Source organism: Mustela nigripes, chromosome 10 (genome assembly GCF_022355385.1).
Source record: "Mustela nigripes isolate SB6536 chromosome 10, MUSNIG.SB6536, whole genome shotgun sequence".
NCBI classification, from domain to species: domain Eukaryota; kingdom Metazoa; phylum Chordata; class Mammalia; order Carnivora; family Mustelidae; genus Mustela; species Mustela nigripes.
In genome coordinates, this window is record NC_081566.1 from 2,223,296 (window position 1) to 2,235,862 (window position 12,567).

The 12,567-nt window shown below is 36.6% G+C and overlaps 1 pseudogene; it reads right to left on the reverse strand.

Moving 5' to 3' along the window:
* Nucleotides 1–1,806: 1,806 nt before the first annotated feature.
* Nucleotides 1,807–2,963, reverse strand: LOC132026313 (dnaJ homolog subfamily A member 1-like; annotated as a pseudogene).
* Nucleotides 2,964–12,567: the final 9,604 nt, after the last annotated feature.

Here is a 12,567-nt window from a genome sequence, read left to right on the forward strand (position 1 = left end):
TGGCCTCTCGAAGACCAAAGGAAAAAAAACCCTGTCTATCAACCGATCGATTAATCTATCATCTACCTACATATCTGATTTCAAGTGGCTAAATCAAATGTCTCAAGATCCAGATATCAAGTTCATGCTGCTTCTTGACTACTATCTTTCAGTTTCCTTTTTCATCCTATATTTTAAATAGTGTGTTGTATATGAATCATATTTTCTATTTTCTGTGTTTGACATTTAGGGCAGCTTGGGGACCCAGGTAGGGGCTGCCCATCCCAAGTTTATCTAGTTCCACAGAGACAGCAAACATCTTGCCTAAGAGCACACATCAGCTATGCAAACCCACCGATCAGAATCCATCCATCCAATCTTACCCTTCTTCAAATTTCACATACCAACCCAGTAGTCTCCTTACCCTAAATCATCCCAGTACCAGACAAATAGGCCACCTCTAGAGCACAGAGTCCACACAGAAATGATTCAGACTAACCAATCCTAAACTATCCATTGTACTTACTCTGCCTCACTCATTCCTTCCCTCAAAACCCAAATAAGGGCTCTGGTCCATAATTTTCCCTTTTCTCCTTCTGCCTCCTAAATGATACAAGTGCTTCCTCATGTGGCCTGGCAAGTCATAGAGTGTCCCTTTCTCTGGAGAACTGTAGGTAATAAACTATATTTTCAATAGTAGTTATCTGACCTGTGGGCCTCGCCATACCTGATCTAAACAAATTCTGGGGACATTTTCATAACCTTTGGCACCCATCCCTGTTGTGGACTCTGGGCCTCTCCTTAGCCCCCCTTCCCCCCTATTTTTAAAGAGCTCTCTGACTCTGGACCGTGGCTACTGCTTTTTGAGGATACTACCCTTCTTTTCATGAGGTCCCTCTTGTAAAACACCTATCCCAGAGGATTTACTTGAATTAGGGGGCAGTTAGGTATCAGCCTGCCCCTGGCTTTTGGAGTGAATGTGCTCCATCCTGCCAGGCATAACCCAATCTCCACTTCTGCCTCAGGGGTGGAGTTGAGTCCAGTTGTGATGTGTTTCTCCTGCTGCAGCGGCCCTAGGTTCTGCCATTATCTCTAAACACAACTAACCTTACTTCCTGCACTAATCCCAAACTCAGATCCCAGTTCTCCAGTGAAATAAAGAGCCTTCTGCCCAGTTGTACTGGCTCGTTTCTGCTATTTTCTATATATTTTTTCTGCCATTCCTACCCAACCATCTTTTGACTACCCAGTCAAAGTTGTCCCAGTCCTTCAATCTTCTATGAAATCTCCAATATTACCCTCTTCCTTCAGCTTGATTTTACTTCGTTGAACATTTTATCATTTTTTGTCTTTTTCTATTTCATGTGCTTGAAATCTGGACAGAGGACTTGAGCATATGTGCTAATTCTATGACTTACAGGCTGTGTTAGGCTACTTGGACATCCATAACAAAATACCACAGGCTGGAAGACTTTAAAAACAGCCATTTCTTATCTCACAGTTCTAGAGGCTAGAAATCCCAGGTCAAAGTCAGGTAAGGTTGGTTCCTAATGAGGGCTCCTCCAGGCTTGTAAACAACCACTTTTCACTGAACCATCAGATTGTCTTTCCATTCATGTGGAAAAAGAGAGAAAGAAAGGGATTTCTCAGGCATCTGGTTTTTGTTGTTGTTGTTCTGTTTTTTTGTTTTTTTTTTTTTTAGTTTATTCTTCATTTAATTTTTAAAACACTACCATAGTTGAATATTAAAACAAAAACAATAGCAAGTGGTGAGCTATGATTATAGTCCTACACTCATTCACTACTGCATGTAAAATGCCAGCAGTGTTATTCACTGGCCCCATGAAGAGGTCTGACACTGAACATCACCGCAGGATGATGTTCCTCACCCTCATAGGCTTCCCCATTGTAATGGTGCCTTCCTTCCTGATTTGGATCATAGTCTACCAGTTCTACCTGGTCCATTTCATCAGTCTCTTCTAGCTCCTTCCTCTCAGGTAGGATTTTTTTTCCAGCAGAGAGAGTTCATCAGGAGAGAGAGAGCCATTCTCAGGAAAGTTTACCTTAAATTTGATGATGAGGCAATTCTTCTTATATGGTCTAAGATAAATTAGCACACACTTGATACTTCCATGCTTGATCATTTGACCTGTGTGAGAGGTGATGATAATGGTTCCATTGTCAAGAGCAGATATTGGCCTTTGAAAACCACACAGTGCTTCAACTAGCTGTATGTCCGCACACATGAAGAAGTCTTTTCCTTGCTGAGTGAAAACAGTGTGGTCCTTCTGACCTAAAATAATGATAATATCTCCTGGTTCCAGTCCTGGTTCTTGGTCTCCTTCACCATGGAATTTTATCTCCTGTTCATCTTTCATGCTTTTGTCAATATGAACTTCTAGAATCTTCTTCTATCGAACTGTCTTCCTTCCACTGCAGTTTTACATCTATCTTTAGGACTGATCCATTCCCCATGGCCCTGGCACTCCATGAACAGAAACTGAATTTGTTGAACCATTCCAAGTCCCATCTGATGAAGTCTTACTTACATTCCAGTACCTCAGCAATTGGGACAACATTCAACTGTTACTTTCTTACCACCTTGGCTTTCACAATTATTGCATATCACATTCTTTTACAGAGCTAGTTTTCTTGTTGTGCCATTATATAAATCTTCTAAGGTGACTGAGAGCTGATGTTTCTCCTCCAAAAAACATATCAAAGATGTCCATGGGGGAGCCAAAACGACCACCGGATCTACTTTCTTTAATTGCCTGTTCTCCTCCTTTGTCATATGATTCCTTTTTCTTTGCATCAGAGAGCACTTCATAAGCTTGGAAAATCTGTTTAAACTTCTCTCCTTCATTTGGATTCTTATCAGGATGGTGCTTCAAGGCTGGTTTCCTGTAGGCCTTTTTCAGTTCTTCCTGTGTGGCATTGAGTTTGATCACCAAAACATCATAGTAAGTCATTTCTTTCACCATTCTCTACAGCCAGGCCAAGGCTGGTGTGGGGAAGCGGGCAAGAGCACGTTGCTGACACACCAAGCATTCTGGAAAGTTCCTCCAGCATCTGTTCTTCTAAGGAGACCAATCTCACCAGATCAGGGCCTATGATCCATGGCCTCACTTAACCTAACCACTTTCCTAGAGGCCCCATCTCTAAATATGTATTGGGGGCTGGGGCTTCGACATATGAATTCTATGGGGACACAACCAAGTGACTAGAACAATTACTTTATATTTGAAAAGCAGGATAAGACTGCTCAGAATTTCTTTCCAAAGCCTACCAAAAGGCTGAAATTGTTAAGAGTTCAAAATTTAAATTTTAAGTAAACAATTTTATTCTGTGTATTTATTTAGATAGCAGAATAAGAAGCAAATTTATGTCATCTGAGATTTTGGAGTTAACTTTTCTGGCTTTTAGTGTTGGATATTGTCTATTAGAAAGACTTCACATTTTTGTAAATAGTTCTTTCCATTGATATTACACATAGGATTAAATAGTCAGATTCTCTTTCTCTTTAAAATAGGATTTTAAAGATTATTACAGAGGAAATCTTGTTCATATTGTCAGTCTAGCTTCACATTCCATCATGAAAATCCCTGAATTCTAGCTGAATATGGACAGGCCATTTACAATTACACATCATGATTATAGAGACTAGTTTTGTTCCATTTGGAGTTTGGGACTCCTTTTTTAGTAAGTTCCACCTGTCCCTTCCAGATTCATTAGACTTTGTGTCTCAGACTCTTTTCCTAAAGAAACACAAATTCTTTATGGTGAGCATTAAAAATTCTCACCATGGTGAACTGAAAAAAATTCAGTTCAAGGTAAAATTGTTGTGCAGGCCAGCCTAGAACACTTCAGGTTAATCATTCAATCCATCCTGGTTCCTAAATTGTGAATCCTTTGAAAAAAACATTTCCTGGATGCTGCCATCTGTTATTACACACACTTCCTTTAATTTACCCCTAAGTTTCTCTTCGTTCTCACCTTCTTTATGCTTTATTCCTAGTTGTCATCATGCCTCAAGCAAAACATGCATTTTCTTCTTTAAGAATTCTCTCATCTGAATTATTTTTCTCAATTAACAGAATCACTTTTGATTCCTTCTATTTTCATATCTCTCACAGGTAATACAGGTAATTGATCACCAGATCATGATGATTCTCTCTCTAGACTTCTGATTTCATTCATACACTCAACAAGCATTTATGGAGAATTTTTATGTGTCAGGCTATAGGAATAGAGGGTGAATGAGGTTGGCCCAGCTCCCGCCCTCGTTGGTTTTATAGTCTAGTGTGCAATGAATTTTCACCACCGAGGAAAGTGTTAGGCTGAACTCACCCTAGAGGTGATGCAAGCACAGACAGTACAAAGGGAATAGAAAATGCAAAGTCCTGAAGGCAAAAGAATCATTGTGTAATAGTGAAATGCAACCAACTTCAGCAAATAGAACTGCCTTTTAAATTGTTCTCTCACCTCTAACTAATGTATTTGCAGATAAACCTTTCTTTCTAAACACAGACTTATTACATCCTTCTTTAGGAACTACTGATGAGTTTCCATTGCCTACAGAAGAACTAAACTCAGCATATCATATATAACCCTGTGTGAGTGATCTCTAGCTATCCCACATTACTTGGGAAATGCCCAAATAAAAATAACACTTTAAACTTCCATGAATTTCCTCTTCCTCCTGTATTTGTTCAACTGATGAACTCACTTTAGACTCTATTTTAATGTCATCACTATAAAAAGTTTCCTAATCCTTCAATTTCTCAAAATTAACTGATTTTTTAATTTGATTTTGTGCCTTGTCCCAAGAACCTGTGACTGCCTCCTTGGATAGACTATATGTTTTTCAAGCCATCATACTAATTTATTTTCATTGTTTTTCTAGCTCTGAGATTGGTGCCTAACATATCAGAGTGTTCAGTAAACGTATACTAAAATAAGTTATTAAAAACTGAATTCAATTTTTTATTCTCCTCAATGAGAATCAATGCAATTGACTCCTTTTTGTTTGATTTTTCTCCTCCCCATTTTTAGAGATCATTTATCCATTAAATGCAAAACTTGCAATAAGTGTAGTGTTTAGTTTGAGTCAGTAGAAGTGTTGACCAACAAATTTGCAACTCCAAATGTAAGGATCATCATAACAAAACATGTATTATTGGCAAAAAAAAGAGTAATCTGAGGTTTTCTATTTCAGGATCTCCTGTATTCAAACTACCTATCTAGGAATTTATAATACAGAAAATTGAAAACAAAAACAAAAAAACATACATCCTGTGTATTGTTCTCTATATGAAGGATTTTTTTTTACAGGTCTGAATTTGCTTATACTGTTTTCTCTGTTTAGAATATTCTTCCCATTCTCATTCTTTTAAAGAACCACTCTTTAAGAACCAGTTTTACATCAAAAGCTTCTGCATAGCAAAAGAAACAGTCAAGAAAACCAAAAGACAACCAACAGAATGGGAGAAGATATTTGCAAATGACATACCAGATAAAGGGCTATTATAAAAAATATCAATAAAGAACTTATCAAACTCATTGCCCAAAGAACAAAGAATCCAATCAAGAAATGGGCATGGAGCACTGGGTGTGGTGAAAAAATAATGATACTGTTATGCTGAAAATAAATAAATAAAAAAAAGAAATGGGCAGAAGACATGAACAGACATTTCTGCAAAGAAGACATCCAAATGGCCAACAGACACATGAAAAGGTGTTCAACATTACTCGGCATCAGGGAAATACAAATCAAAACCACAGCAAGATACCACCTCACACCAGTCAGAATGGCTAAAATTAACCAGTCAGGAAACGACAGGTGTTGGCGAGGATGCAGAGAAAGGGGGAACCCCCCTGCACTGTTGGTGGAAATGCAAGCTGGTGCAGCCACTCTGGAAAACAGCAGGGAGGTTCCTGAAAAAGTTGAAAATAGAGCTACCCTATGACCCAGCAATTGTACTTCTGGGTATTTACCCTAAAGATACAAATGTAGTGATCTGAAGGGGCACGTGCACCCAAATGTTTATAGAAGCAATGTCCACAATAGGCAAACTAAGGAAAGAACCTAGATGTCCATCAACAGATAAATGGATAAAGAAGATGTGGTATATATATATACAATGAGATACTATGCAGCCATCAAAAGAAATGAAATCTTGCCATTTACAACGATGTGGATGGAACTAAAGGGTTTTATGCTAAGCAAAAGTAGTCAATCAGAGGAAGATCATTATCATATGATCTCTCTGATATGAGGAGCCTGACAAACAGGGCAGGGGTTCATGCGGAGAAGGGGGGAAAAATGAAACAAGATGGGAGTGGGGAGGGAGAAAAACCATAGGAGACTCTTAATCTCATGAAACAAACTGAGGGTTGCTGGGGGGAAGGGGGGAGGAAGGATAGGTGGCTGGGTGATGGACATTGGGGAGGGTATGTGCTATGGTGAGTGTTGTGAATTGTATAAGCCTGATGATTCACAGACCTGTACCCCTGGGGCAAATAATTATATGTTAAAAAAAAAAAAAAGAACCAGTTTTACTATTGCTTCTCCCATGAACAATTGCCCGTGCCTCCTGACAGGGTTAAAGTAAGTATCCACAGAAACCTGTTTTTGTCTTTATCTGAGCACATTCCATATTAAATTGAAATTATCTTTTTACCATCTATTTTTCCCAATTGAGTATAAACTCTTCAAAGAAAGGATTCATGCTTTACTGATTTATTCCAGTGTTCCTGACACACAGTAGATACTCAGTAAATGTTTATTAACTTTATTGAAATTTGCTGCTTAATATATTTTATATAACAAGTATATTTTCAGGGCTGACACTAGGCAGAATATGATGTTTGTCTCTGGTATTCTTCTGCTGTAATCCCCTTTACTAACTTTCAGTGTATAGTCCATTGACTTCATTGGACTTCATTGTCTTCACTGTCTTTTCCAGCAGGCTTTGTTCATTGAAAGAATTGAGAGAATTTGTCTTACAGCAGTTAACACTAGGTTGTTCATGAGGAATATAACAAAAGAATGAATTTTGTCATTTTAGGAACCAAGACACCTGAATAGGAGAAATCTATCTGGTGGGCATGAGACTTTCTAGTTCTCGTTAAATTATGTTAAGAAAGCCACTACCTCTAGTTGATTTTTGTTGCTACCTTTAAGGAACTTTGGAGCTTCACAAATCAATTCACTGTGAGTTCTTCCCACATGACCAAACTTCCCATATGACTAAATACAATTTGGAGAAATTCTGGCTAAAAATAATCGAAAGTTCCTTCTAATTGAGCTAACTAAAATTTTCCTGGTGTGTCTAACAGGAATTTGACTTTTTGGTTTCTTGATCTGTTCAATGTTTACTCTTTAACATACTGGTTAATCACCACACAGATTTCTGCCCCAGCTCTGTAAACTAAACTCCCAGCGTAGTTATCGGATTTGTGCACATTAGCATGCTATTTGAAGACTTTTCCAATCTGGCTTCTCATTACATTCTCAGTCTACCCACCATATATTCTCTTTTCAAGTCTTATAAGACTGTTTCTAAAACACCAACCACTGTATATTTTCACTATTCTACAGCTTAGCTCGGTGGTTTGCTAATTCTGGATTTCTCTTCTCTTGCTTATCTCTTTTCAAAATTCAGACTCATCTTTCAGTGCCACTTCTCCTGGGAAAATAGTTATTGATTCTCAAAATAAAGTGAATTACTAATTCTCTCCCAGCAATTTTATGTAGATTATAGGAGTTATTACAATGTTATAGCTTGCTGTATCCTTGCCTATATTACCCATTGGGCATGAATTCTTTGAGATAAAAGATTGTCTCTTCACTTGTTTTTTTTCTTCTTAGCCCATTTCAGTTCCTAGAAATCTACAGTAGTTTGCCTCAGTGGAGGCTTGTGGTAATAAAGTTAGTAAATTAGTGAACCAGCATATGATGGACAGTGAAATCAGGTTATATATGTAGAATAAGTATTTCTTTTTGAGTTATAGAGCTGCATTAGTCTTGTTTTTTTTTTTGTTTATGCTAATTGCATTAACAAAATGAATTTTATATATTACTATAACCATAGAATGCTGCTGATCATCCAAGCCAGAGTCTCAATGACAGTAGAGGAAATTGAGGAATTAAATGGATAGCTGATTGGTTGATCTAAGGATGCATTAACCTCCGAAAATAAATGATACCTTATGATATTCATTGCTAGCTTGTGCAAAAGCTCATAGGCAAAGTAGATGCTGGCCATGGTGCTGAAGAGTTAAATTGCATGTGATGATCTAGGCCATATAGTCTTACACAAAATCATAAAAATTAAATCAATGCCAGTCTAGTGCACGTTTATTTCATAGATTATACTTTAACATGTGCTTTTATATAATGCTATCAATGCTCCTAACACTTACCATTTCTAACTAGTATTTCTCAGTACAGAGTAGATTGAAGGAAATGATTACTGAATCATTTCATTTTTCTTCGGGGACTTAAAATTGTGAGTGTAGATATCCATCATATTCTTATCACAACTCCCTCCTTGTGGAAGTACTGTAGATGATGACATATTCAAATTAAGGCTTTGTTAAGAATATCACGATACAGGTAATAATAAACATACATGATAGACAGGGAACTTTATTGAAAAAAATTAGGTTTACCATGTAGACTGATATTCATCCTCAAATTTACATATTGGATAACTTTTTACTTTCAGACATAGTTTAATACTTATAGTAAGAAGTGAAGAAAGCTGCCTAGAGTAGGAAAATTCTGAGGTAAGTGTACCTTATGAAATTAATCTTGAGATCTATATTTCTATTATGTTAGCTTTACTTGTGGATGGATATCTTTTAAAAAAGATTTTATTTATTTATTTGAGAAAGCACACACAGGGAGAGTGACAGGGAGAAGCAGACTCCAAGCTGAACAGAGAGCTTGATATGGGGCTTGATCCCAGGACCCTGAGATCATGACCTTAGGTGCAAGCAGATGTTTAACTGACTGAGCCACCCAGAAGCACAGTGGATGAATGTTTTTATATATGTATGTAGTTTAGGCCTAAATAGAACTGCAATGTGGAAGTATTATACAGGGGCACCTGGGTGGCTCAGTGGGTTAAGCCTCTGCCTTCAGCTCAGGTCATGATCTCAGGGTTCTGGGTTCGAGCCCTGCATTCGGCTCTCTGCTCAGTGATGGCCTGCTTCCTCCTCTCTCTCTGCCTGCCTCTCTGTCTACTTGTGATCTCTATCTGTCAAATAAATAAATAAAATCTTAAAAGAATGTCACTATACATATTTCTTCCAAAGTCTGTTTATGTGAAGGTCATTGGATAGCAGTATCTAAATATAGAGGAGACAGAATAAAGGGACAAATCTTTTAAGCACTGTTGCCAAACATAAAAATTTTTTTTTAAAGATTTTATCTATCCATTTGAGACAAATATAGAAAGAGCAAGCATGAGCTGGGGAAGGGGCAGGGTCAGATGGAGAAGCAGACTCCCCACTGAACAGGAAGCCTGACACCTGTCTCAATCCCAGGACCTCAGGATCATGACCTGAGCCGAAGGCAGGCATTAACCATATGAGCCACCCAGGTACCCCTGCTAAGACATTTTTAAGAGAATATCTAAAGCCATATCTTAAGGGCTTTTTGTTCTGCATTTTTGTCTTACTTGTCTCACATGATTGCTGAAAGAATAAATTGAAATAATGAATATAAACATGTTTTATAAACTAAAATTTCCTGTGCAAATGCAAGATTTTGTTATTACTATTTCAAGTTTGATCTGGAGTCTAAGCCTTATCACCTTTTATCATACTCTTCAAGCTAGAATACATAAACCCTGGATGGTATGTAAATACTTTCTTGGGGGAAAAATGTCTGAAAAAAATAAAAGGAATAGATGTCCAGATCTTTGACTTTGTTATATACTTGTTTTCGAAACTGATCTGCCTGACAAAGCACCTTTTCTATCTTCCTTTATGCAGTTGTCTTTTTTCACATTCCAGTCTAGATATCCTATTTAGGATATTATGATTCAGTTTTCTGAGGGGTAAAAAATTTCTATGGCTTCAATCAATGGGACAATTTGAAATATTAATGTGATATTGGGTAATTGGTTGCTTCTGGGTAACAGCTGCATGTGCAAATAAAATTTCCTTTTCTTTGTTTTCAACAAAATAGAGGGAAGATATAATAAGAATATTACCTGGTATCTAATTAAAATAATTTTTGATAATAGAACATATAGGATTTTTGACATAAATAATAAGTATAAATAAATATACAGACATAGTGTAATAAAAGTGTAATAAAAGTTCCATTCCCATACCATGAAAGCTATTTCTCAGGGGCTACACTTAGTAAAACAAATTGTAATAGAATTTATGATCATCCATTTCATTTTAGTAGTAAATTGTTTATCTACAGATACATTAAGAAATTGAAATATATATATTCTTTTAAATTACTATTTTGTTTTAATTCCAGCATAGTTAGCATACAGTGTTATATTAGTTTCAGGTGTACAATATAGTGATTCAACAATTTCATACAACACTAAGTCCTCAGCAGAAATGGCTATTTCCTAAATGCAAGAACTGAAACCATAAAAATCCTAGAACAGAGCACAGGCAGTAATGTTGCTGGCATGTCTCGTGGGGCAAAGGAAATAAGAACAAAAATATTCTATTGAGACTACATCAAAATAAAAAAAAACTTCTGCACAGCAAAGGAAACAGTCAAAAAACTTGAAAGGCAACCTGCTGAAATGGAGAAGATATTTGCAAAGGACATATTTGATAAAGGGTTAGTATCCAAAATACATAAAGAATATGCACAGCCCAGGGGCGCCTGGGTGGCTCAGTGGGTTAAGCCGCTGCCTTTGGCTCAGGTCATGATCTCGGGGTTCTGGGATCGAGTCCTGCATCGGGCTCTCTGCTCGGCAGGGAGCCTGCTTCCCTCTCTCTCTCTGCCTGCCTCTCCATCTACTTGTGATTTCTCTCTGTCAAATAAATAAATAAAATCTTAAAAAAAAAGAATATGCACAGCCTAATATCCCCCTCAAATAATAATCCTATTAAAAAATGGGGAGAAGAAATGAACAGACATTTCTCCAAAGAAGAATCCAGATGGTCAACAGACACATGAAAAACTGCTAACATTACTCATCATCAGGGATATGCAGATCAAAACCACAATGAGATACCACCTCACACTTGTCAGAGCAGCTAAAATAAAAAACAAAAGAAACAGTGAGTGTTGGTGAGAATGTGGAGAAAAAGGAACTCTTGCCCTGTTGGTGGCAAAGAATGTTTTGAAACTGAGTAGTATGAGTTCTCCAGTTTTGTTCTTCGTCTTAAAGATTGTTTTGACAATTCTAATGTCCTTGGATTTTCATATACATGTTAATCAGCTTATCAGTCTATATATAAAAAGCCTTCTGGGGTTTTTATTGGAATTGCACTGAGGCTACACCGACATGGTGATGGTAAGGGGAATTGACAGTTTCCCTGTATTTAGTATCTTTTCGTTTAAGTGTCCTTTAATTTTTTTCAGCAATGTTTTATACTTTTTAGAAGAGATGGTTTACATATCTTTCTTTAAATTTATCCCTAACATTTTAATGTTTTTTGATGCTATTTTAAGTGGAGATGTTTAAAATATTTTTCTTAGTTTTTCATTGCTACCATATAGAAATGCTGTTCATTTTTGCATATTGACTTTGTATCACAAAATAATTAAAATAACTTATTCACCCTAGTAGTTTTCTTATAGATACTTTAGGACCTTAGGAGTTTTTTATGCACACAATCGTGTCATTTGAAAATACAGACAATTTTCCTTTTTTCTATTTTAGTGATTTTTTAAATTTTATCTTATTATACAAGCTACATCTGGTATACGGTTCAATAGAAGTGATTAGAGTGAAGGTACTTGCCTTATTCCAATCTTAGGGAAAAGGCATTCACTATTTCACTATTAGGTATACGATTAATTGTGAGTTTTTTGTAGATGTCTTTTATAAGGTTGCAGATGTTTTCTTCTGTAATTATGTTGGTGAAAGTTTTTTTTTTTTTTGTCATGAGTATGTGAAATACCTTTTCTGCATCTACTGAAACAATCATAGTACTTTTCTTCTTTGTTGATGTGGTGAGTTATATTGAGTATTTTTCAAATGTTAAAGAAACGTTGTATTCTTATATTCTGTGTTAAATCCAATTTGTCATGGTGTATTGTCCTTTTTATCTAGTGCTGGATTTACTTTGCCAATTTTTGCTAAGGAATTTTGCATCTATTTTCTTATTGGTCTGTGGGTTTCCATTATTTTAGTTGTTGTTTTCTTTGGTTTTAGTATCCAGGTAATACTAGCTACATAAAACCAGCTTCTAAGTGTCCCCTCCTCTTTTTTTGAACTGTTTGTGCAATAGTCATTGTATTTTTTTCTTCTAAGTGAAGATTGAAAATTTTATTAAATTTTACTCTATGGTTCTCAAAATTCACTGTGCATGAAAGTACCCAAGGCACTTAGTAAAATGCAGACTTCTAGGTCCTATACTCACAGTTTTGGG